Source organism: Falco naumanni, chromosome 4 (assembly GCF_017639655.2).
Source record: "Falco naumanni isolate bFalNau1 chromosome 4, bFalNau1.pat, whole genome shotgun sequence".
In the NCBI taxonomy this organism is placed as follows: domain Eukaryota; kingdom Metazoa; phylum Chordata; class Aves; order Falconiformes; family Falconidae; genus Falco; species Falco naumanni.
In genome coordinates this window covers 98,776,166-98,801,550 of record NC_054057.1, presented here as the reverse complement: position 1 = coordinate 98,801,550, position 25,385 = coordinate 98,776,166, and the positions used below count along the sequence as shown (strand labels likewise).

Here is a 25,385-nt window from a genome sequence, read left to right as displayed (position 1 = left end):
GCCCATGGCCACGGCGTGCCCAGTGATGCGCTTTCAGGACATCTTGGCACACTTGAACGCAATGGGCTGGACTGTCCTCACAGGGCTCAAACGCTTTGGCGGTGACGTGACTGCTTCATTGCTAGAGCTATCGGCTCGGCGCTTACTGAGAGATCTCCGCTTGTGCTCAGACCACCAAACACTTTGGCAAATGAGAGGGCTCTGTTTCTGTTATCTAATCCTTTCTTGTGGAGCGTGAGTGATTACTTAAGCACACAGAGGTTTGTGATGCAAGTGCTCATTATCCACCCCAGTTTGTTACAAATGAATCATAAAGTAAACTTAATGAAACAAAGCACACAAAAGTAGATTGATGTTTGACTTGGCTTGGCTTGATGTTTTCTCTTCTGAGTTTTGTTTTTGTTTTTGTTTTTTTGTCAGTTTGGCAAACACTCTAGGTTTTTATCCAGCTTTGTGATCCCTTTAGAGGCTTTCACAGATCAGTCCAAAGTAAGGAAGAACCACGAAAATGAGAGAGAAACAGACAACACAGAGGTAAAAGCAGAACAAGGGTACCAGGGTGTATTCTTTCACTCAAGGTCTTTTGGACCCATTTGGGGTCATCTTGACAAAGAAGCTTGGTTTCTACAGCTGTGGATGTTATTTTCAGGGGACTTTCCCCTGCAAAATGCTTTGCCATAACTGAAGCAGCAAAGATTGGCATGTCTGGGCGGTCATTGCTGCTGAGGGTAACTTCATGTAATGGGTGGAAAGTAAAGTAAAACTTGAAGAATAACTATGGAAAAAAAATTTAGAGGTTATAGTCAAGTCTCAGGGCACATTGCAAATTGTTGCTTTAGCAGACGGCTGTTTTGTTAGTATCTGTCTTAGGCCTTCAGTGCCCCAGCAATGAAGAGCTATTCTCAGAAGGAATCACCTTAGAGGCAGTTTGTGATCTACAGAGCCTGACATTTAGATTATATTTCTGGTGGACTTCCATGGGCACCCAGGGAATGGTAGCCATTGGGAGCAGGGAGGTGGTCTGAAGAGGATGTAAGACATACCTTATTTTTTATGCTTTTTTTTCGTCCCATCTCACTAAGGAGTTATAACAGGTTGTGTATTGGAGGATGAATGGTGAAGATGGGGTGTGCTGTACAGAAGTGAGCCATGTCCCTGGCTGAGCTGAAGGCTGTCTCTGCTTTTGAGGGCAGCTGCCAGAATGCGTCTGCAGCAACTTTTGGTCCACCAGCTGCAGAAGGCCCTGATGCAGAGGGCACATCCAGAGCCCCTGATGCCTTCTGGTGCAGCCAGACTTTTATATTCCTTGTTGAGAAGCTTCCTAGGGGGGCAGGAGAGGGGTCTGCCTTGCTGTGTGGAGAGAAGCACAAATAAAAGCCATCAGAAAAAGGAATGGAGGGTTATTTTTCAGGTTGAGTCCACACTAGCCAACAACTTTGTCTCCTCTTAAAAACCAAAATCTCACTGGAGTCAGTCCTCTGGCAGCAGAGAGCCTGCTTTAGGGAGGCTTTCTTTCTGGTTGCCTCAGCAAAACAAATATACTCAGGGTATATCTCACTCTGTGGGCCAGGTAACAAGCAAATAAAACCAATCAGCCCATCTCCAGGTGGTTTTTGATGCCTTTTGGTAGTAGCCTACCTGCCAGTAGCATCGCTGCAGCCCTGCTGAGAGCCGGAGTGCTGACAGAGTGGTGCAGGCGCAGCTCTGCACTAACAGTGGTGTGTGTCTGCCTGTCCTCTGGGCAGTGTGACGGCTTGAAATAATGTAGTAATTCAGTCTGGCGGGGTGCTGAGGACTCTCATCTCGCCTGAGGCTTCAGGAGGTCTTAGTTCTGATCCTAAGTACAGAGCACCTTGGAAACGTGAGTGTTTGGAGGGCAAGCCAACTGCCCTTGAAATGGGTGGCAAAGCCAGCACCTATTTTAGAGGACGCATGTGGTTATGTTTACTGCTGGCTTGGATACATCTGGGATCCAGGTGATAAAGCCTGGCTCCAGAGTGTCCTAGGTGGCAGTTTTGCAGGCAGAGCATTAGTCTGGTGAAGCCAAACCTTGAGGGTCAGATCCTCCACAGACAGAAGCAGATGCAGTTTTTAGTGCTTTTGGAAAAGCTGGGCCATTAATTATGAATAGAGCATGTGTACTTGCCTGCTTCCAGGGGACACGGAGCATAAGGGTGTCTGCCTTTGTACAAGGCACACAGTGAAATACAGCGATAGTTAAATGTTAATGCTCACGATCTGATATTTGGCTGTCTTCCTGCGTTTCTGTTTGCAGATGAGAGGGTTTTTTTTGTGTGAGTTTGTTTGTTGTTGTTGTTTTAATTAAAAAAAGTCTTGAAGAGCAAAGAGCCTGAGAGCCCTCTGTGGAAGATCTGAATGCTCTCCTAATCGGAAAGGAGGGGGGAATAATTTAGAAGCCAGCCAAATAAAACTCAGGTGCCAGTTAAAAGCAAAGCAACCTTCCACTGACATTCGGAGTGGTGTCTCCCTCCTGGAGAGGGAATGGCATCTGTGGAAGCCTTCCAATTCAGACATTTGAGAGACACTTCTGTTGACATTGACCTAATGGCTCAGGTCATTTGGATTTGTTACAATTACAATGGGACTTTGATTATGCCTTCTGTGTGGTCATAGCAAAGTCATGAGACTTCTGGACGGTCTACAAGTCTTTGGCTGCAATACCGTTCTTACTTGATGGTTAGTAGCAACACCAGCCATTTAGAGTTGCTTAAAGAAAAATAAAGGCTGGGCAATTGGTGAAATTGTATGTAGTCAGAGTAAGGTAGTATATTTTTTTGCTATTTGCTAACAACAAATACACCAACCTATGTGAAAAGCTTAAATTGTGTTATTGCTTGGGTAGTTGCTATACAATCTGTGAAGCAGCACAGCGTGAGGTCACACAGTCCTGTTGTCTGAGGATGAGCAGCTGCAGGGAGCAAAGGCAAACTCGACTGCGCCTGTGGCCGCAGGAGAGCAAGGCTGGGGGAAGCCTGGCTGCTGGCCGTGCTGCTGGCCCCCACACAGGCTGTGTGTGTCCTGAGGAGGAGCCTGCATGGCCATGCAGCATCCCCACCGGGAGAGGGGGGGGTCTCAGCAGTGGGAGCTGGGGGTCAGGTAGGGGGCACTGGCCCTCAGTGCAGGGTGTCAATGTGCTGCCTGGGGGGCTCGGGGTTTTCCACTTACTTTTGTGGAGATGCGAATCCTTCAGCCAGCCTCATTAATTGCGGTTTAAGCAGAAAGTTATTTTTCCAGAACATGGTTTTCTCAATTTGTTTGCCCTCCGGTTTGATGACTCTGTGCGTGATAGATCACATAGGGAAAGGTGTGGGCATGATGTGCCTGCGCAGCCATATTTTAATCCTTCCTGGCTGTTTTGCATGTGATACACTTGTTCCTGATTTGTTTTTTTTTTTAACGTTTACTTTGTATTGCTGTATTTGATGTATTTGTATCATTTTATAATCAGAAGTGTCTACAGTGTTAGTTAGTAAAAAACCACATGAGAAAATTGGGCTTTTGTGCCAACATTCCTATGCTAATGTACCAAAAAAAAATCATATTTAAACACCAATAACATTAAACTGCATTTAAATTGGAACCACTGAAATTCACCCCTTATTTCTGTCAAGGTCTCCAAAACACGCTTTTTCTAAAATACAAAAAGTAACATAAAAGCCTAAGGCTTCTAAAAGGTCATCTTTTAAAGAATAATCTGGATTTCAGCTGGAGGCTGCTAGAAATGCAGCAAACCTTTTAGTGACTGAGCTAAGCAACACTGAAAATCAGGTTTACAGGACTTGTATCAACAGACTGGCTGTAGAAGTTCAGCTTTGTTATTGTGGCAGCTTGCTACAAGTAAGTGGTAGGGCAGTATTGAGAAGCTGAGGTTGTGCTATGGGCTGCACTGAGAAGCTACAGGTGAGGATGTGGGGGTGCGTAATGTGAAGTGCATTGCATTTGTCTGTGGAAAACCAGGCCAATTTATTAATGTACATTTCTAACTGGAACTCTCGCTTTCAGTCTGTCTTTGTAAGGATTGAGGACCTTTGCAGTCGCACGCTGCTGTACCTTGCGTTGCTGCCGAATTGAGTGGTCCCTCAGGAGCTTACCCTCACTTACCCTCGGAGGCCGGACCAAAGTGATGATCTGCCAGTCCCATGGATGAGCTGGAAGTGGCTGGTGAGCAGCCGGTGTGTGGAAACCACAGCCCAGCACGACGGGCTGTGTTGTGGGCAGTTCATAACCCCTGGTGGGAATGGCAGGACTGGGATACGGAGGGGCCATGCTCAGCCTCCATCCGTGAGCAGATGGTTTTCTGCTCTGCTCTTTTCTGAGCAGCAAAGGGGCAGAGAGCAGGGGCAGGGCACAGCCCTGGGCTGCCCTGTAGGGCTCCAGGGACATCTAATAAGATGCATTATATTTTCCAAATGGTTCTCACTTCTCTGTGCTTTTACTCCCCTGCTGTATTTGTAGCTAATACAGGAGCAGCTGGCTGCTATTGCTCTCTGACTTCCAAAGATCTCCAGTTCCTCACCAGCTTTGCCGAAGGAGGCCCCGGTAGCCTGCACCAGTGATTTTTGCTACATGACCTCGCCTTCTCCCCACCAGTCTTCAAAACCCAGACACTCTGGCAAAGTTTCAGATGTCCCACAGAGGTCCAATCTAAAGAGCTAACATGACAGAGAATCTGTTGCATCCTCAGGTAAATTGTTCCAGTGGTTAATTAATAACCTTAAATGTTCTGCACCAAGAATAATTGTATTTCTTTGTAGAAATGCCTTTGGTTTCCAGCCACTGGATCTCAAGATGCCTTCATCTGTCAGATTAAAGAGCCTCATCTTATTACTTATTACTGTATAGGCACTTGCCGACCGCTCTCAGGTCACCTCTTAACCTTCCTAGGGACAGACTAAATGGATTGAATGTCTCTAGTTGCCCTCTGTAAGTGAGGTTTATCAACCTCCTATTCTTCTTGCTTCTGTCTGCTGAAACCCCTCCAATTTGTTCTCATCCTCCTTTCCAGCCAGATGCAGCGGGGTCTTGTGCAGTCTTTCGTGCCTTCTACCATGGCTAAAGAGCTTCTGGGCACCCGCTGAGCCTTGTTCTGCTCTGTGCATCCCAGGGCTGAATTTTTCCTCAGCTGCTGCTGTGTCCAGGGTCAGGCTGAGCCCTTAGTGCTTCTCTGGTGTCCCCATAAGAACGGAATGGAGAGTGCAAAGAAGCCAGTCCTGAGCTTGGGATCAGCCTGTCATGGCCCAAGGGGTTTTGGTGCCTCTAATTTGACATCTACCCTGGCTACGCAAGAAGAAAAGGAAGGTCCTGAGACCGGCAGCTGGGCTGGGCAGGAGGGACAGAGGAGCTGCTGGGGAGCCTGGGGCTGTCTTTGGAGTCTGCTCACACAGAAGTTCACCGGCTCCAAGTAAGTGTAATTGCAGAGACAAAGTCGGAGCAGCCTGAAAATCACAGGGACAGCATAACTTCCAGCCGAGGAGAAAAGGGCCTTTACGAGGTCTTGAACCGGTGTCCTTAGGTAGGTTGTGCGGCGGCGTGATGTGTGAGCACTCAGCCACTCCGCTGCTGGTTAGAAATGAGAAATTTCAAGGGCTATTGAGCACTTTGTGAATTTTCACAGTGGCTCAGCGCAAAGTTATTTAGCACAGGTGTTTTAGTAATTGTGATGCATTGGGAAAATTCACAGTGCTCAATGGCCCTCAAACTTCCACCTGCTTGGTGTGGTGGTTAAGTATTAGTGCAGTGGATTATAAGATAAAATATGCAGGAGAGACTTGCTGGCTGCAGGAATTTTTCTGGCACTGGTTATACTTCTTTGTTATTCTACAAATGGTTTGTTTATCTGATGTGTATTAGAAGGACAGAAAGTTGACTTCAGTGGCTCTTAAAGTTGAGTGTTCTGTACCTACTGAGGCTGATGGGTCCACATCCCCTCATGGCCCAGGCAAGGGCACTGCAGAGGGAAAGGGGTCTGCAGACCACATCCCTGGCCGTGCTCAGCGGTATCTCTGGGTGTCCCATTCTGGGGCTGCACAGCTGCTCAAAATGCCCAGCCATGAGCCCTGGGTAGGGGGACAGGGAAGAAGAAGGACCTTTGCCCACAGTTCTCTGAAGGTACGCAACTGTACCTGCAAGTCCTGGGTAAGTTTTCCTTTAATTCTCCCTTTCCAAGTCACCTCTGCTCCCATGCTGACTGTGCTAGGAGGGCCCCTTCGGGAAGGATGCTCTATCTGTCCTTTCATGCACAAATGAATTGATTAGGCATCTTTGCAAGGATGTGATGTGGCCAAGTACAAAGAGTCAGAAGAAAGCTTTAATTTTACTTTTACTTCAGCCCTGACAGTGGAACATTGTGGAAAGCACGAATACCGAACTGATGACACAGGCCATTATTACAAAGTAATTAAATACAGAAAATATTGTTTTCTGCTGTCTCCTAAACTGAATTGATGGAGTAATCCTGCAAGCTTTACTGATTTTGCTGTGCTGTGGATGGGCAGCTAAAGCACAAGGACCTGTGGCAATGTGGGATGGCTGAGCTTGTTGGCTGCTGCAATTCGCAAACTGTTTTCTCATGTTTTAGTTTTTGATGCTGAACGGATATTAGCAATGCGATTCCCCTCCTTCCCCAGCTTTCTTCCCAGATAAACACACACAGCTCACTGGCTTTGTTCCACCCAGTTCTCTCCATATATTCACCCCAAGCCCAGTTATCATGGGAATGGGCCTGCACCATTGAATAGAAATTTCCGAGGAAGGGAGGGTTCAGCATCTGAAAGCAAAAGGTGATAAGCGAGAACACACTGAAAATCCCAGATCTGTGCTGTGAAAGGGGAAGGCTGGTTGGGTCAGCTGAGACTCGTTGCTATATTCTTACATGGAGGTGTAAGTGCAGGTGAGGAGGGGGAAAGCTTTGGTGGTTGTGGTGGGAGTGGGAATACTCAGATTGGGAGCTGTCAGTGTATCTGTGTGTGGCTGCCACACGGCAGGAGCTCTCTGTCACCGACAGAACCCCATCGGCCTAAGGGCAACTCAGATCCATCCATGGGGGCTGGAAACCCCTCAGTGGTGCTGGCGATGCTCAGCCCAGAGCTGCTTTTCCATTCATGGTGCCTGATCCTCCGCCACGCGCTCCCCTCAGCCCTGCTAACACAAGCGGGATGGCAGTGACGCTTTCTTTTCCAGCTCCCACAGCTAAGAGAGCAGCACTTCTACTTTTGCTTCTTTTCCCCACACTGCGTTTAGACACTGACTTTCTAATCGCAACTGGCCACCTCCTCCGTGCTGGGAAGCGAGCGTGTCTCCTGCGAACCCTGGTGAGGCTGCGGGCTGCCCTGCCGTGCATCGTGCTGTGGGTTTTCGGCAGGGTGAAACACTGACTCTGTGGCATCTTTGGGTCTTGCAGGCACAGGTGGGACTTCAGTGATAAAAAAGCAAAACCAAAGCAGGCAAAGTTTGTCATGAGCCAAATGCAGCCATTTGCAGGTCTCTGGAAGATTAAAAGCTGGTGTGTAACTGGAGAGTCCTGCTGTGATATGCTAATAAAATTAATGAATGGACTCTATTTTGAGCTTATTGAAATATTTCAGAATTCCCAATTCTGACAAGATTTCAAATGGAAATTTCAGATGTCTTCTCCCCAGTTTCTCCTCAGTCTCCTCTCTCCCTCTCACACCATCGTTTCTGGTGATATTAACATGTAAATTAAGCTCATTTATAGAAAGTAACATTTTGACAAGTTGACAAGTGTTGTACGTGACAGGAGTTTGGGTTGGGAGGCGTTCCTGTTTCCACAATTGCTATTATTCCCTGGCATGGAAATATAGCTGTGTGCAGCAGTGGTCAAGGTGCTTGTGCTGTATTTAGCCCCAGTAGCCGGGATACCCTGCTGGACGCAGTCATCCGTGGCTGTGCAGGGTCTCTCCAGGTCCTACCAAAGCCAGCAGATGATCTGCTTTGTTGCCGCTACAGGAATCAGGTTTGGACCTGTGTGTTGCATAGCAACTCTAAATTATTATAAGGGTATTATTGCTACTCATGAATAAATACAGTTTGTCTCTTTCCTGTTTATGAATTGTTTTTATGCCGTTCCCCAGCCGAGTGAAGGCTTTCATCTCCCCAAACAATGAAACTCAAGTTACTGCCAGAAGCTTGGTAGCTGTCACTCAGCAGCACAGAGGCTGTAATTAGTCTTTTCCAGTGCACACTTCTTGGATTTCATTTTAAGGAGGACTTTAACTTGTTGCTTATTACTCACAGCTGACCCGTCTCAGCTCCCAGTTGTGAAATGGGTTTCCTGGTAAGCGTTGAGACAGGTTGTGTTTCAGGTGTGGGTGTTTTTCTGTGTGGATCCTCATTCCCAGATGGAAAGAGCTTACGGCTCGTCTGTCTTCACCACTTCTAGGAAAAAATCATCCCTGAAAGCAAGGGATATATTTTGCCTTTTTCTCCTATTCTTTGAAAGCTGTCAGTACTAATTTAATTAGTTGAAGCATAATCACAGTTTATCATTTCCAAGTCTAATGTATTATAATGTTGTTTATACTGATTTGATGATTAAAGGCCTTGTCAGAATCTTTGTTTCTTTTCAAAAAGAAAATGTATTTATCACCCTTAAAAAAAAAAAAAAAGTCTTTGTTGTTATGCAAATGAGACACACCAGATTAAGGATGCTTATTTTACCTGGACAGGTATTTACAATAATTTTCTGTACCTTTGTTGTCTTTTTTCTCGACTGCAGTGCCCTTGTCTTGCTCTGCAAGATGAATCCTCACTGGGACCGGCTCTGTCACGCAGTGCTGTGGCTCTGCCCAGCCTTGGCCCGTGCTCGTGTCCACCCACACCCTCTTCTCCTTTACCTGTGAGCCCTGTCCACCCTCAGAGGGGCCCTCCATCACTGTGCCTGCTAACAGGGTCTCTCAGAGCTTCATCTGCAATGTGACCCCCTTGCACAGGACTGTCTCTCAGGGATGGTCCCAGTGCACCGGCCCAGCTGTGGGTCCCCAGGATGCTCAGTGCAGGTGCTGGGGTGGCTGTGGGACCCACCGCCAGCTGGGGAGCCCATGTCTGGGGGTAAACTGCAGTGTGTCCAGGCGCAAAATCTCAGTTTGGAGGCTGAGGGAGCTCCTTGCCTCTGCTTTGCTGGTGCAGGCAGTGTTGGTGGGTATGACCCTGTCCAGCACACAGGTGCTTCCATCCTTGTGTTGATGGGTTTTCCCAACTGCCCTTCCCAGAGACCATGGAGCCTCCACCAAGGTTTTACAAAATCCCACTTTATTTCCCCAGTCTCCTTGCAAGATCAAACATCTCCACTTTGCAGCAGCGCTGGACTGAAGATCCAGTCAGGTGAGTAAATGGAGAGAGGCCTGTCTGCTCAGAGCAGGATACCAGGTAAAAGCTTCTGGGTTTGGGCTGTTCACTATGTTCTGCTTTATTTTGCATGCATAAATACGGTGTCCTACATCTGATGGCCATGGTTGTAAGCTGTGTTTCTGGTCCTTGAAAAAGCAATATGTTTCATACACCTTCCTGCTGGAGCCTTAGCTGCAGTTTTCTGCAGCTGGGTGAATGATCATATTTGTGTCTGTCATCAATTCCACAGTCTGTTATTTAAATTACAAAGCTCATTCTTTGCATCAGTATATGCACAGCAAGTTAGCAATCTATGCATAAAGTCTCAGCAGGCAATGATTGTCTCCTGAGGAAGGCAGAAGTAAAGGCCGCCCACTGGATTGACAGAAATATTGCTGAATTCAGATGAGTTCCTGGAACAACTGGTTTTCTTTCGAAGAAAGTTGCCTCTAACACTGTTGCGACTGAGCACAGGTGAGCAGGGTGTTGGAAATTAGGCTACCAGCATAATTACAAGCTGGTGTAAAAAAAAAAAAAACAAAAAAACCCCAGTGTCATCAGCTTGTTTATGACCTCAGTAAAAACAAACCCCAGACCTGAACAATTATGCTAATTCTGCTTTGATTTACAGCAATGATAACCAGCAAATAGCTGACAGAGCTGCCTGATGCATGTGCTGGAGGAGCAGGCGGGGACCTCATGGGGCTTTCTGCAAGGTTTTTCTTTAATGGGTCATTAAGGTTTGGGTTCTGTTTAGCATTGCTCTCTCTTTGGGCGTCTCCTCCAGCCATGGGTGAAGGGTGATGTGAGCCCACTGACTTGTTTTTAGTGGTGGGGGAGAATGTGGGTGTGGGGAGCTGCACCCTATGAATTGGGGTATCAGTGATGTGTGCGAGCTGGCGAGGGAGGCAGGAAAAAAGAAAAGTTTTTATTATTATTATTTTATTTTTTCTTTACTTGCAGACCCTAATAGGGTTATTCTCCCCTTGGCCTAGGCGGTGGTCAGGCAGGGAGACAGAAGGGACTGGTTTAGCCCTGTTTTGCCTCTGTGGTGTGGTCTCTTTGGGATACTGGTAGCAAGCACTGCAGTCTCCCAGATGTGCAAGTCTCAGATGTGCTGGTCCTTCCTTGAGCAGCTCCGAGAGTGATGCCCTGTCCCAGCAACACCTGCTGGGGCCAGCAGAGCTGGCACTGTTGGCTGTGAGTGTGGTGGAGACAGCAAGACCACCTTTGGTCCTCTAAAGGTGCTGAGCCACCTGGATTTTTTAGCTTACTGTGGATAAAAAGGCTATTTTCAAAGAGATCACTGGTTAAACTTTCAGTGGACAAAAAAGGAGCTGAACTTTAAAAGTAACTGAGCACTCGCAGGACATTTCCAAGTATCTTTGCGAGGGAAAGTTCTGGGGTCTTGCTGTTTAGCTGGCAGGGACTGAGGGATGTGTGTATGTTTATTTTATATCTACACACACACACACATGCGTGCATGCATGGGTGGGAGGGATGCCATGGAGGCTCTGAGATGTCTCTGTGTGCTCGAGGCTGGCAGCACAGGGCTTGTGTACGGACCAGGCTGGGAGTCCAAGCGCGTAAGTCACCCCGGTGGTGGCACCTCCTCGGGGCACTCTGGCTGAAGCCTCCACAGGCACCGGCACTGCTGCCCTAACCAAAGTTCATGGTCGCTGACCCCTGGGGGGTCTGTCTTCTGTCTTACCCAAATAAATCGGAGGAAGCGGCTCATGCCTGGGGGGAGCCCACAGTGCCAGTGGATGGGGACCATCATCCCCTGGCCACCATGCCGCAGCTGAGCCCGCCTGCCTGTCTCCCCACCCCGGGTAGTGCTGAGCGTGTGGAGGAGGCTGTGAGTAATTTTAACCCCTGGAACAATTTCTGGGTCCCTGGTAATGGGCTTTCTTCTTGCAGTAAAGCAATCTGGGAAAGTCTACCCTTCACTTTCAGGCTTTAAAATGACCTTTTTTTTTCCCCTGACATAAGGATAAAATCACGAAAACGAATGCCATAGTTCTTGTTGTTCGGGGTTTTATAATGCAATATATTTTGGCTGGTGTGAAAGTTGCACTCCCTGGCTGTGGCTCCTGCATGCTTCACCAAGCAGGCTCTGAGTGATAGGATTACAATGGCATGTCTTTCTCTAATGAGTTTAAGCACAAAGAGTTACTATTTCTAAATAAATATGTGCTATTAAGTGCTGTCAAACTTCTACAGAAATTATTAAAACATTGGATGAAAAACTTTATAAAAGGCTGAACTCTCACTTGGGAAGCAGCACATAATGCAAATCAATAGAGCTGCATTCCTTTGCCGTTTGACTCACAAACATGCAGCTTGTAAGAGTCCTTCAGGATCTCCTCCCCCCTTCATAATGCTGTTTTGTTTCCAAATACCAGTAAAGGAACATTTTTTTCCTCAAGGTAATTGCATAACTTCCTTCTGTTTCATGCTCAAAAAGCACCTGTGCAAGTCAATGGACCACAGAGCGTGTTTAGATATCTCTTACCCTCTGCTAATGATGTTCAGTAGATCAATTGGGGAAGAGAGTAATTTCTTTTTTTTTTTTTTTCCCTTATAGAGGATCTTGATCTTTCTCTGAGGGGAATGACCTTGACTTCGTAAAGCAGCTAAACTGGGAAAGCTGTTTTGCTATTCAAACTGAATTTAGACTATCTAAATGGATAGTAGGCAAAAGAACAAATCTTCTCCCTCAAACAAATGTAAGATATTAAGACGTGGCTTTGGAATGATTATAGGCTAATACACAGCTTGCTGAGAGGTGGTATTTTTGCTTTTTCGCCTGTGTCTCTAACCTTGAATGTTCCATTCATCTCTGTGGAAATGCTTCCTTTTTGTCAGACGTTTTGTGCACACAAAGAACAATTTAAAACTTACATGGCATGGTCAATCTGAGATACCTAACTGGCTCTTTGGAAAACATGAATTGTGTTTTTTTGGTTTTTTTTTTTTGGTTTTTTAATACAAACACAAAACAAGTCAGTGGCACCACATTAATCATTCAAGCCGATTGGACAGTCTCCAAGCACCAGTTGAGTTTAAAAAAAAACAACAAACAACCAAACAAAAACCCTACACACTTTGATAAGAACCAACTGGGAATGAGATATTTCTCGCCCCCCCCCCCCCCCCCCCCCCCCAAGTTTCGAAAAGAACAACAAAAAAACAATTGGAAGAATTGGCAAGAAAACAAATTGAACTACCATGGCTGGTTGTAAGGGCCATACTTTGCCTCTGGAGAAACAATTCATAAATATTCATTAGCCTGGGGAAACATGAAAAACAGGATTAGACTTATTCGTGGGAGTTCATCTTTAGGGTCAATGCTAGGGTGTGAGAGCCAAGACAGGCAAATTGCAGTTTTATAACATATTTCCTGGGACAGGCAAGATCTGTGGTCTTCCCTCTTAAAAACAAAAAGGGGGGAAAATCCTGAAAAGACAACAAAAAAGTATTTTCATTTCTTTACACAGCAGAGATGCTGTTTCAGGTCAGGACTGCCCCATGGGGGATGCACACCCCGTGACCTGAGGCACTGTGCCATGGCTCTGGCTGCGTGTCCCGGGGGCTCTGTGTGGCATGTCCCCAGGGATGGGTGCTGGCCCGTCCCTGCAGACTGCGGCACTGCTCCCTGTGCTGTGTTTGCTCCTTCTGTTGTTGCCTTGGCCTGTTCATCCCTGGGATGCTGGGGGGTCCCCTGTGCTCCTCGGCACTCTGTGCAGAGAGCCGCATCCAAGCAGCCCTGTGCTGGTGGGGGATTAGTGCCCGTGGCACGATGTAGCCCTGTACAGCGATGGGGTTTTTACTGCCTGAAAAGATCCAACAGTTTTGAAGCTGGCAGGATTGCTCCTGAAGTCCTTCCTCGCAAAGCTGGTGCACAGCGGAGAGCTAATGAGCTCAAAAGGCTGATGGGATGGGAAGAGTCCATGATGCTTCCAGGAACCACCCCCAATTTACCAAGGGAAAAGAAAATGACTGTGACCTCTGGCAAGATGGCCAGGAGCATGAAGATGTCCATATGTCACCTATCCGCTAGAGGCTGAGATGATGAAGAGAAGCGAGTCCCAGGGAAATGTAGCCAGGTCCAGATGATAACTCAGTATTGCAGGACTTGGAGTCACTACCTTCCTCTGCTTCCAGGGAAAAGGCTCTGTTTACTCCTGCATCCCTTGGTTGCCTGTTTAGAAGGTGACATTGGTATTGCCTGCTGCCAAATGTACGTGTAATTTCTTATAGATTGCTCTCCACTGCTGGGATGGATGGCTATGTGCTGCCGTGAGACACAGACTGATATTAGCAACAGAAGTATGGAATCTGAGAGCGAGCCCCTGTGCTAATATTAAAGGAAAAATGCAGCATGAGCGTATGCAACATACTTTATGAAATCTAGCAGACTGATGACATCTAGAACCATCTGAAAAATCAGACCTCCACTTATCCACCCTCTGCAGCACACAAAGTTAATCATGCCGTAATGCCGCTAAAATGAGTGGGTAAGTGATTTTAGAGACTTTATCCATCATCAGTTCAGGGCAGATACACCATTTGTGATTCCTACACTTAAAATCCTATAACCATAGAATCATTGTACTGGGTTTGTATGGCAAGGTTCTGGTAGCAGGGTGGCTGCTGTGAGAAGCTGCTGGAAGCTTCCCCCATGTCCGACAGAGCCAGTGCCAGCCGGCTCCAAGATGGACCATCAGCAACGGTGGTAGCACCTCTGGGATAACGTATCTAAGAAGAGGGAAAGAACCTGCGCAACAGCAATTGCGGCTGGGGAGAGCAGCGAGAATATGTGAGAGCAACAGCTCTGCAGGCACCAAAGGCCAGTGCGGGAGGAGGAGGCAGGAGGGGCTCCAGGCGCCAGAGCAGAGATTCCCCGGCAGCCCGTGGTGAAGCCCACGGTGAGGCAGGCTGTGCCCCCAGCCCAGGGAGGTCCAGGGGGAGCAGATCCCCACCTGCAGCCCCGGGAGGGCCCCGGAGCAGGGGGATGCCCGAAGGAGGCTGTGAGCCGCGGGCAGCCCGCGCTGGAGCAGGGTTGTGGCAGGGCTTGTGCCCCCGCGGGGACCCCCGCTGGAGCCGGCTGTGCCGGAGGGACCCCCGCTGGAGCAGGGGCAGAGGGTGAGGACCCTGTCCCTGAGGAGGGGGGAGCAGCAGAGACAGAGTGTGATGGACTGACCCCAGCCCCGTTCCCTGCACCCCTGCGCCGCTGGGGAGGAGGAGGGAGAGAAAACCGGGGGTGAAGTTAAGCCCAGGAAGAAGGGAGGGGTGGGAGGAAGGTGTGTTTCAGGTCTGGGTTTATTTCTCATTATCCTACTCTGATTTGAATGGTAAAAATCTAAATTAACTTTTCCCCAAGTTGAGTCTGTTTTGCCGGTGACGGTAATTGCTGAGTGATCTCCCTGTCCTTGTCTCGACCTTCGAGCCTTTTCTTATGTTTTCTCTCCCCTGTCCAGCTGAGGAGGGGAGTGATGGAGCGGCTTGGGGGGGCACCTGGCATCCAGCCATGGTCAACCTACTGCAAGCATTCAGGTTTGAAAAGACCTTTAAGATCATCAAGTCCAGTCGTTAACCCAGCACTGCCAAGCCCACCACTAAACCCTGTCCCTATGTGCCACATCTACATACCTTTTAAATACCTCTAGCAACAGGAATCCAATGCTTGATAACCTTTTGATGAAGAAACTTTTCCTAATATCCAATCTAAACCTTCCCTAGTGCAACTTGAGGCCATTTCCTCTTGTCCTATTGCTTGTTACTTGGGAGAACGACCCCCAGCCCAGCCTCCTTTCAGGCAGTTGTAGAGAGCAATAAGGTCCCCCCTGAGTCTCCTTTTCTTCAGGCTGAACCACCCCAGCTCCCTCAGCTGCTCCTCATCAGCCTTGTGCTCTAACCCCTTCCCCATCTTAGTTGCGCAGAGGGATATGATCCTCAAAATCCGGTAGCTGGGACAAAGTGTTGGAGTCTCACTGCCAGTGCACTAGAACAGGGAAACACAATATACCTTGTAGAGTGTGCATGGGCAAGTGCTGCCAGAGTCTTGTCAGAAATTGCACAGGTTTTGTAGACAAATCAGGCAAGGATGAAGCTGAATTTAGGAAAACAATAGCTAGAAATATTTTCTGCTTTGCTATAAGCAACAAAAACCTTGGAAGCGAATTGGTTAGTCTGCAGGATCCTGCTGTTAAATATCAGCTTTCCCAGCTTCAATGGGAAATGCTTTGCCCCATGGTAACCGGGATACTGTAATATTGCCTTGCATTTTTGTCTTTTCTATGTCTGCGGAGCTGTTTCCTCCATTTTTTTCAGTTACTGCTGTCATTTCTGGTGCCTTTTAATATGCCAAAGTAACTCCTAGCAGAAGCACCAGAGGCTGAGGGGAAATTGGGCTTTCTCTGCCTGAGCCTTTTTGTGCAGGGTTTTCTGTTTGCTGATTATTATCTTGAACAAGCAGAATTCTGACAAACGAGGGGGGGGAGAAGGGGCGCTCACATTGCTTGAGCCTTTGTACCTTCCCCAGGTTGTTTTCCTCTGCTTGCTGGGTTACAAAGATACAATCACGGTACTTTAATACTCTTGCTTAGGAGCGAGGGATTTCCAGCTCCCCAAGGTGGATTTCACTGAACAGCTCCAAGCCTGATGATGTGGGAAGGCAGAGGCTGCAGGACAGGCTGTGCTGTGCAGCTTTTCTTGCTTTTGATTAGAGCTCATCGCGTGTTGAGGATAACTTGCCGTAAGGGGTAACCAGCGCACGCTAAGGCAGTGCCAAACAGCCGATTGCCCTATTATTATAAGAAGACTTAAAACCTTCCTCCACAGTGGGTCACCCCGAATGTGCTTTTATCCCAGCCCAGGTGTCCCGCGGCTGTTTGGGTACAAGGGCCATTGTTGTGGTTTAACCCCAGCTGGCAGCTAAGCCCTGCACAGCGCTCGCTCACTCCCCCCAGGTGGGATGGGGGAAGAGTCAGAAGACTAAAAGTGAGAAAACTCGTGGGTTAAGATGAAGACAGTTTAATAGGTAAAGAAAAAGCCAGACGCACACATAGCAAAGCAGGGAATTCATTCACCACTTCCCATGGGCGGGCAGGTGCTCAGCCATCGCCAGGACAGCAGGGCTCCAGCACGTGTGACGGTTACTTGGGAAGACAAACATCATCACCCAGAATATCCCTCCCCTTCCTCCTTCTTCCCCAGCTTTACATGCTGAGCATGACGCCATATGGTGTGGGACATCCCTTGGGTCAGCTGTCCCAGCTGTGTCCCCTCCCGACCCCTTGTGCCCCCCCCAGCCTCCTCGCTGCTGGGGGGGGTGAGGAGCAGAGAAGCCCTTGGCGCTCTGTAAGCGCTACCCAGCAGTAACGAAAACATCGGTGTGTTACCAACGCTGCTTCCGCCTGACAGGCGGCTGCCAACTTTTGAAGGGCAGATCGCTGCTGTTTTCTCCCCCCGCATGCTTAGGCATCTCAGACACCACCAGCCACAAACAGGGAGCCTGGAGCCCCGACCCTCCCCACTCTGCACTTGCTCCAGTCTCTTGCTGTTTTCTTTTTCCTGCCCTGCATTGATACTTCCTTCACACTTCTTCTGGTCCTCGATCACCAGCAGCCAGGGCATTGCAGCTGTCTATATTTTAACTTAAAGTGAGTGGCATCTTTTCTCCTGGCAACAGGCTGCCTTGCTTTCTTCCCCTCTCCTTCGATAAAAAGTGACAAGTGCTCCTTCACAGAGCAGCACAATCAAAGGAGCCGCTCAAAGAGAGCTGACAGTAAGTTGTGTGCTGGCTGCAAGCTGTTTTACCGTGGGACCGCTTAAATAGAGTTCACATCCTTCCCATCTCTCTCCCTCATGTGACAATGCCTTGCACCCTTTCTGATGATATCAGAGATTATCTCATGGTGGCTTATCTGAATAATCAGCTCTGGGGTTTCTAAACTGTCTAGAGGGATTTTTTTGGCAGCTCTGCAAAGCTCTCCGAAATGTGGTACAATGCAGCTGAGAGCCGTGCCAGAGGGCTTCGCTCCTTGTTCTGCCGCTCAGCACCCTGCTAATGGCTAGGTCAGTATTTAAGAGGCTTTTCTAAACATTTCAGGATGCACTGATGTGTCTTTAGCCCTGGTTCAGGCAATCACAGACACTCTTTGGATGCAGGATTGCATCTTACTGAGTGCCAGCACTGCCTAGCAGCAAGGGAGCCTCTCAGCAATGCTGCAAATCAATAATGTCTGTAGTTTTTCTCCAGATTCCCTGGAGCCAAGGGTTTTACCTCTCCCCTGCCTTCATCTTCAGCAGTCTTCTTCAGTAGTAATGGGCATCTGTTACCCACTACCTCGGTGCCAAACATTTTCAAGTCTGTGTTGGAGGGATCTTGACTGAAACCGCTACTGTTACTGGTAGCAAGCCGACGATGAGCATCTGTGCTACCCAGCATAGCTCCAGTCTCAAAGGGAGTGTTTGTCAGGCTCCTTTTGGTTTGTAATGGCTGCTTTTACAGTACAGCAGTCAATTCAGCAGATAGCAGTGTAAGCGCTGATGGTGGATACGGCTGCTCCCCTCTGCTCACCACTGTGGATATGCGGAGGGCAAAGTCAGCAGGATGGTAGCACAAGCTTTAAGTTAAACACATGCTTAAATTCCCTCTAGGGTAAGGTTGGGTTTTGTAACCCAGCCTTGCAATTAGGAAGGAAAATGCCTGCCATGGCCACGTGTGCTGGGGCAAACCCATTGCTGCTGTGGCGATGCCGCCAGGAGGGCTCGGTGCTATTGCTGCCGCAGCTACGGAAAGGTGGAGAGTCCAGGGAGTGTTTTTTGCCTCAGGCTTAAATCTGAGTCTGCTTAAATGCCACTCCATTTAGTTCTGTTTGGACCAAGTGCATTTTAAGAAGAAGTTTAAGAAGAAGGCTTTCAGAAAAAGTCACCAAGTCTTCCAGTCTGTCCTGCTTTGTATCACCAGTCATTTTATTTTGGCCCATTTTCCTAGAGATGACCCAGTAATGTGCACTGGACTCCAGCATATTTCCAGGAAGGCATCAGTCTCGATCTTCCTGTGTTTGGTGGGTTTTTTTCTTAATTTTTTCTACAGTATGTTTCAGTGAGTTATCACCTTCGCTGTTAAATTATTTATTTTTTTCACTCCTCTAATTTAAATGAATGTCGCTTTAGCTAACAAATGTACCTTGGTAAAGAGCATTAAGAAGCTCAGATAACTACTTTGCAAAGATTCTCCTTCTGCTGCTGTGTTAATGAAACTGAAACGCTCTTCCTTGCAGTGGTCTGTGTAAGATAGCTGGACTTTTTACATTTCATAATTAGTTTCTGGATGATTATCTATTAATATTTTCATGCTTGATTCCATGCCCATGTCTGCTTTTGGCCAAGGTCTCTTTTGGCCATCTTATTTTGCATATTTGGACTAAGCCGTTGAAGAAAATACTGCCTGTGCTGGAATCAGGGAGACTGCATTTGCTGAGCAGACTGGGGTAGCAATTTGGGAACTTCAATAATTAGTCATTTGTTTCTAGAATTCTGCTTTGGATGGCATGTAAATGTGAACTAACCTTTAGGAATCCTCTGCAGCTCTGACATCTAACATCAAACTTACACTTCGCAACAGGACAGAGAAGCTATAATTTATGAGCTAGTGAAGTATCTTTAATTAAACCAGTATTTTCTAAATTTTGACTTAATTTAATTTTAATCTAACAGAAAGAAGCAATCTGAGTCCAACCAAGGTTTTCCTTAAATACCATCCTTGTTATCTGGGAGGCTTTGAATCAAGTAAGATAGATGATTTTAATTTCCATGTTCTCAGTGTAACACTTGGGGTCAATGTTTGCATACTTATCATAGGCAGTTTACCATTGACAACCACTGTAATTGTTCAACTTTTCCTTGGTGAAGATCTGATTGACTATTATGCACTGTATTTATTATGTCTCACACTAAAATATAGATGATTGATTATTCCATTATTCTATTGACCAAGGCTGTAACAAGGTGTGACAAATATATGCCATTACAGTCCATAACCAACTGTGGAAGGTAGTGCAGTCAGGTAGGAGAATTCTAATGCGTGCGAGTCTCTGGAAAGCTTTAGGAAACTTTCAGGACACTGTATTTAAAAGACTTTACCTGAATAAATGTTCTTCATTCTTGCTAGGTACTTTCTAAGGATAAAAAAAAAAAGATAACAGCCCCCAATCTGAAAAGCTTAGAATATGATTGAGAGCCCACTGGATCCAAGGGAATTTCTTCCAGTGAGTTGCTGGGCTTTGGCAGGGTCCTGAGGGTAATCCCTCTGTTTACTTCACTGGGAGTTGTGTCAGCCCCTGGAAATATCACCATTTGTTAGCTGCATTAAGATGTGCGGGGAAAAAAGTGTCTTCTGTCACTGACGTAGCACGTTAACGTGAATTATGTGTACATATAAAGGGGGCTTATAGTTGGAAAGAGAAAAATCCTGTATTTTAAAGCTCTTTATCTGCAGCTTGGTATTTGAAATACATAATTTAATTATCTTTGAACTCCTTTGTTCCTCCTTAAAATAAATCACGTTTAATTTTCCTTTTAAATATCATGCATTGATGGACACAGCACTGGGGATCATGGTAACAAAATGGTGTTGAACCAGCTACTGGAAATTAGGAGTAATAAACAATGCATTTGCTACCAGTCTGTCATATTAATTAGTCTTCAGAATGTGTCAGTGCTTTTCATTTGTATTTAACGTTGCCTGAGCTTACTGCCAATTAAATACAATGTTGTTATCAATTCAGCTCGCACGTGATTACATTGGATTAATGTGGTTATTTTCTTTGATCCACTATAATTAAAAATCACAGTTGTGATTTTAAACAAGTGTAAAAATATAATAAGTTTGCATTCACAGCTGCCTTTTTCTTCTAATTTACTTTAATAACATTTGCCTCTAATTAACAATTGTGGAAGTCCCGGGCCTCATTTAGCAGCTCAGAGGAGACAACAGCACTTTGCACGTGCCTGGGTGCTGTCCTCGCCCCCTGCCCAGCTGCAGTGGGCAACATTTTCAAGCCAGGTCTATGGCAGTTCAGTCCCCAGATCCTCAAGGAGAACTCATCAGCCTCAAGCCAAAAGAAAATACCACCTTAAAACTCAATACTGTTTCCCATGAAGCCTGATGGCTGAGTCTAACTAGCGTCTGCACTGTGCTTAATTCCCAGGGAGGCTCGACCGCTGCGAGTGCTGCAGCAGGCTGTGCTGTGCAGCCGCCTTGTCCCCACAGGACCTGTCGCCCCAGCAGTTACACAGCCAAGAGGCACACGGAGACATTGGTTCGTGCAAAATGGGAGACCATGACATGCTGAGAAGATGCGAATGCCTACAGGCTGATCTACCCAGTTCTGGGTTTTTGGGCTTCGGCTTTCCACTGAGTAGGAGCTCTTGATTTTGAGACCTTCCACCCAGATGAGGTAAGGAACAGGCAAAATGCCACCGCCCAAACCAGAAGGATGTTGTTTCCCATTGCAGCCCACTTCTGTGCTGCTGACAGACAAGACCCAGACAGCAGAAAGGCTGGAGGAGGCTGCTCTTCTGCTGAAGCAGATAGAAGTAATTAGTCAAATCACTGCGGCGCAGAGAGGGATGCTGGCCCATCTTCTGTCAGGCAGCAAATGACTCATTGCATAACAACTTCAGTAAAGGAGTAATTTTTTTCTTTTTTTTCCTCTTCCACTTTCAGCAGGGAAACAGAGAGATGGATTTTTCAAGAGGCCACCAAGGCTTTTGTTTGGGAGCTTTGCCTCCCAGGCCACCTAAAGCCACTGAGAAAATTACCGCCTGAATAAATGTCATCAGCAGTCACTCTGGTAAGGATGGAGACCAAAGGCATTGCTCCCCTTCAAGAGGCATAGACATACTGAGCAGCTGGTGGGTGAGTTTATACCCTGTGTGGACCCAGCACTGCTGGATCCTGCAGGAATAAGGCAGCCCTGGATGCTCACCACCTCCCACCACCCAACCCCTTGTATCCCCCCGTCCATGCCAGCCATGGGGGTAGTGCACAGCAAGGACATTGCCGTGCAGCCCCCCGCAAGGCACTGCTGGCTGGAAGAGCATTTTCCCCACAAGCAGTAACAAACAGAAAAGCGCTCTCACACATTCTTCATCACTTCCAAGTGAGTGATGAGCAGCAAGCACCATGTTTGCTGAAAGCTGACCGCTTCAGCTGAGTTTTGCCCACCGCTGTGTTTCATCAGGGGCCACTGCAAAGGTCTTCTGTGCTACAAGAGGCAGAGTCTGCCTGTCCTGCTGCGTGCCCTTCCTTACCAGTTCAGAAAGCAGATGAATAATAACGAAGCAAAGAATTAAGCCTGAATGAGTAGAAGTTAGCGAAACAGGAGCCATGCCTTGCTGGCCCTTCGGTAAGTAATGTGCAGCGTTCTGCTGAGGCAGGGCTCTCTGTGCACATAATAAGTAATGTTCCAGTGAGATGAAACCTCAGGCTCCTGATTCAGCTGGTATTTCTGGCAAATTGTTGACCTATTGCAGTTTGTTCAGGATTTTTCTAGTCTTGGTAGAGCGGCTCTTAACAGTGACAGATATGTCTGTCTGTTTCTAACAAATATGCAGCTTTTGTGACTCTAAAAATTCTAATACCTTGAAGAACCCCAGATAATAATTGCTCCTGTACTCTGCAGTAGCACTCTGTGTTTATAAGCAAGGAAAAGAATTAATTAAATATTAATTAATAGGATTTAATATAGCTGGTGCTATCTTGTGTCATAGAATAACTCACAGGGACAATTTTAATTTCACCTGACGTACGTATATGGATGATTTCTCTCCCGGGCTGGAACCGGAGGACAGTGCAGCTGTGCTGCAGGCAGGGAGAAGGGCAGCCCGGCTAATGAAAGGTGGCTGTGTGGAAAGGGTTCAGTGGAGCCGTTTGCCACATGGAAAAGATGTAAAGAGGAAAGCAGGAAAATGGCCAGCCTTTCTGTTCACCTTGGGAAGGAACAAATGCAGAAACCATCTCCTTGCCTGGCTTTGATGCAGCAGGTTTGATGGAGAAAATCCTGCTCTTTTAGAGCCCTTTTCCCTGCTTTATGGTAGCACAAGCAAAATTTTAGCCCAATTTTGAATCTGTTAAAATTTAGAGGAATTTTTGGAGTTCCTGTGAAGCGAACAAAACATAAGGGCATTGCTTATGTCACTACAAAGAGATGTGTCAAATGGAGTGACAAAACCAAATGCTAGCTTGTGCTTCACCACCTATTAAGCCCAGCAAGAGGCTGTGATCAAACCCCTTCTCTGAGTGTTGCTAAAAGGCTTTTATTAGCAGAGCGATGCAGCCTGTGGGGACCTGTCATACTGATGTTTCCCTGACAGGGGTCAGAGATCAGACAAACTACTACAGCACTGTACATCCAAGTTGTCTCTCAACATCCTTTGGCCTCACGTTTCATGTCACATTAAGGCTTTTCTCCAAAGTACTTGTGTTTAAGGTGAATCTCAGGCTGACGCTTGCACAAGCTCGTAGCTGTGCACCAGCAGCTGGTCGTTTGGTGATTTCAGGGGGCTTGCCATCGCAGCCCAGAGGTCAGGCAGTGCATGGCTCACCCTTGGCTGCCATGGGCTGGATCTCCATTGCAGCCCAGCCTGCATGGGTGAGGATGCTTGCAGACAGCTGAGGTCTTGGGAATTGCTAATGAAACCAACTGCTCTGCCAGCAAACTATCCCGGGTCCCCCACTGGCTGTGTAATTAAAATGGGGACTGTACGGGTGTGAAGTTAATGCTGTATACATAATGTATCTGTCCCAAGGTAAGCCTTCGCATCTGTTCTCTGTAAAACTGTAAGTGCAGGATATAATTAAGCGAGTGAGAAATAGTTTGAGCTGAACACAGCATTGTCCACCAGCAGCTCAAACCGCCTCTCCCTGAAGCAGTGCAGTGAGTCTAACCAGCCAGAGTTAGAGCTGGCATAAAACAAGGCTGGAGGCGCTGGCGGATAAGAACGTTTGTGGGTTTGGCTTTTTTTCCTTTCCCCCCTTTATTCTGTCATCGAGTACAAGGAGAAACTTCAGTCTGTAAATGCCACCGGATCTCCATTTCACACTGACATTCCCAGGGACAGCAGAACTGCTTGTAAAGTGTCTGTCACCCAATGAAAATTGGGGAAAAAAATATCTTCCAGGCTTCTGCACACCTTCATCTCTCCTAAATAAGCTGTCGCTTAACCCTTGCCTGCCCTCCTCCTCCTGCTGCTGCCGGAGCTGATGGTGAAATGCTTGATCTGCTGGGTGTGGGCAGTTCTTGGAGAGCTGCTCACGAGATAGAAAAGAGGGAGGGGAAAAAACTTTTCCTGGATTTTTAGGAACATGCCTGAAAATGCTTTTATGTTGGTGACCCAGAAAGGCTCACCCAAAAGATTTGCAACCACAGCCAAACACTGAACTGCCCATCCGGGCTTTTCCTCCCACCTCACCTGGTTTTTTAGTTAAATGTCAGTTTGCTTGTCAGCCCCCGGCTGTGGTTTTGATGTTATTTCCTCCGTTCTTTCAGCAGGATGTCTTTGCTGCAGAAGGACAGAAATGCCGCGGCATGACAGCTCCTCTTTCCCAGCCAGGGCTGCGCATGTGAGCAAGGGGCTCCGGCAGCGGCCGGGCGCACGAGGGATGGGCAGGCAGACATCAGGCAGACAGGCATCACATCTCCTGGCCGGGCTGGTGCCAGGAAAGGAAAGGAGGTGTCAGGGCATCTGTCAGGCCCCAAAGCAGCAGTTGGCAGATTTAAAAGTGAAATGTGCAAACGGGGGATGTCCGCGCTCCAGTGGCCTCTCCAGGCACCAAGCAGGAGGATGCCGCACGCATCCAGGGTGCTGTGCTGGCCCCTCGGCTCCTGTTTGCCCACGGCTTCTCGTGAGTCAATGGTGTGCATGTTGTGTACGTATTGCAGGGGTTTTATCCAGTTACACCTGACTTCATTTACAAATACACACTTTGCATGTATAAAACTGTGCAGAGCTACAGGGAGCGATATTACTCCTCTTCTCCTACAATTTAGGTAGAATCTTCGGTGATGGGCTGCTGATCTTCTACACTGTTTGTGCCAGCCCAGCCTCGGAGAGCCCCACCTGAGCAGCTTTTCCTTCTGGTGCTCCCGGAGATAAGTACAAGCTGCTCTGTCCGTCTGTGTATGTGTGTTATAGGTATGTCCATGCATACGCCTGTGTGTATATATATATATAGTGTTGTCTTGGATCATTAGAGGTTATTACCTAAATCTTTTCACATTTGTGTCTGCCAGGCAATAAGCAAGTATTATTAAAACAGGGCTGCTTAAATGAAAGCAGCTGGAGAATAGTTTTCATTACAAGGCTGCCAAATTATTTGAGCAATCTCCTCACCTTACCTCAGGCCTACCCAGGGGCTGCAACTCAAATGCCAGAAACTCATTTCTGTTGTTTTACTTTTATTTTTTCATTCATTCATATGCACAAGTTGATATACATAAATATATGTATATCATAAATATATGTATGTGTATTTTTATACATATGTAGACAGACACCGATTATACCTATATATAAAGACCTTAAAGATCTTCAAAAATGTACATTCAAAATATATGTAGAATTATAGCAGTATAAATGTACACAATGAATAGCACAAAAATATAACATATTGTTTTCATATAATTGTGTATATTATATAATTATTATTAGTATATCATATAATTACCATGATGATAAGTAGATATGTATATATAGTTATATTTATTCATTATATCCATTCTATATTATATGTATATATGCATATTCGTATAAACAAATATACACATATCTATATATAAAGTCCTTCTAAAATACCTTCATATGGTTATATTTATATGAGGTCTATAATAAATATGTTAAATGTATATATAATATTATATGTGTATATGTATATATAGAAAGGTCTTATATATGTGGGTGTATATATGTGTAAATACATACGTCTGTATGTATATATATATATA

At 46.7% G+C, this 25,385-nt stretch overlaps 3 long non-coding RNA genes across 3 annotated transcripts; 2 read left to right on the top strand and 1 right to left on the bottom strand.

Moving 5' to 3' along the window:
- Positions 1-535: 535 nt before the first annotated feature.
- On the bottom strand, positions 536-3,299 carry LOC121087542. Its single transcript, XR_005827648.1, has 2 exons — positions 3,187-3,299; positions 536-1,350 (listed from the first exon to the last, which is right to left on the bottom strand). It is a non-coding gene; the product is annotated as an uncharacterized LOC121087542 (long non-coding RNA).
- Positions 3,300-4,038: 739 nt separating this feature from the next.
- Positions 4,039-8,077, top strand: LOC121087841. Its single transcript, XR_005827760.1, has 2 exons — positions 4,039-4,182; positions 4,477-8,077. It is a non-coding gene; the product is annotated as an uncharacterized LOC121087841 (long non-coding RNA).
- An 8,643-nt stretch (positions 8,078-16,720) lies between these two features.
- LOC121087971 lies at positions 16,721-25,024 on the top strand. The gene is made up of 3 exons (XR_005827796.1): positions 16,721-20,837; positions 21,107-21,233; positions 21,624-25,024. It is a non-coding gene; the product is annotated as an uncharacterized LOC121087971 (long non-coding RNA).
- The last annotated feature ends 361 nt before the right edge of the window (positions 25,025-25,385 follow it).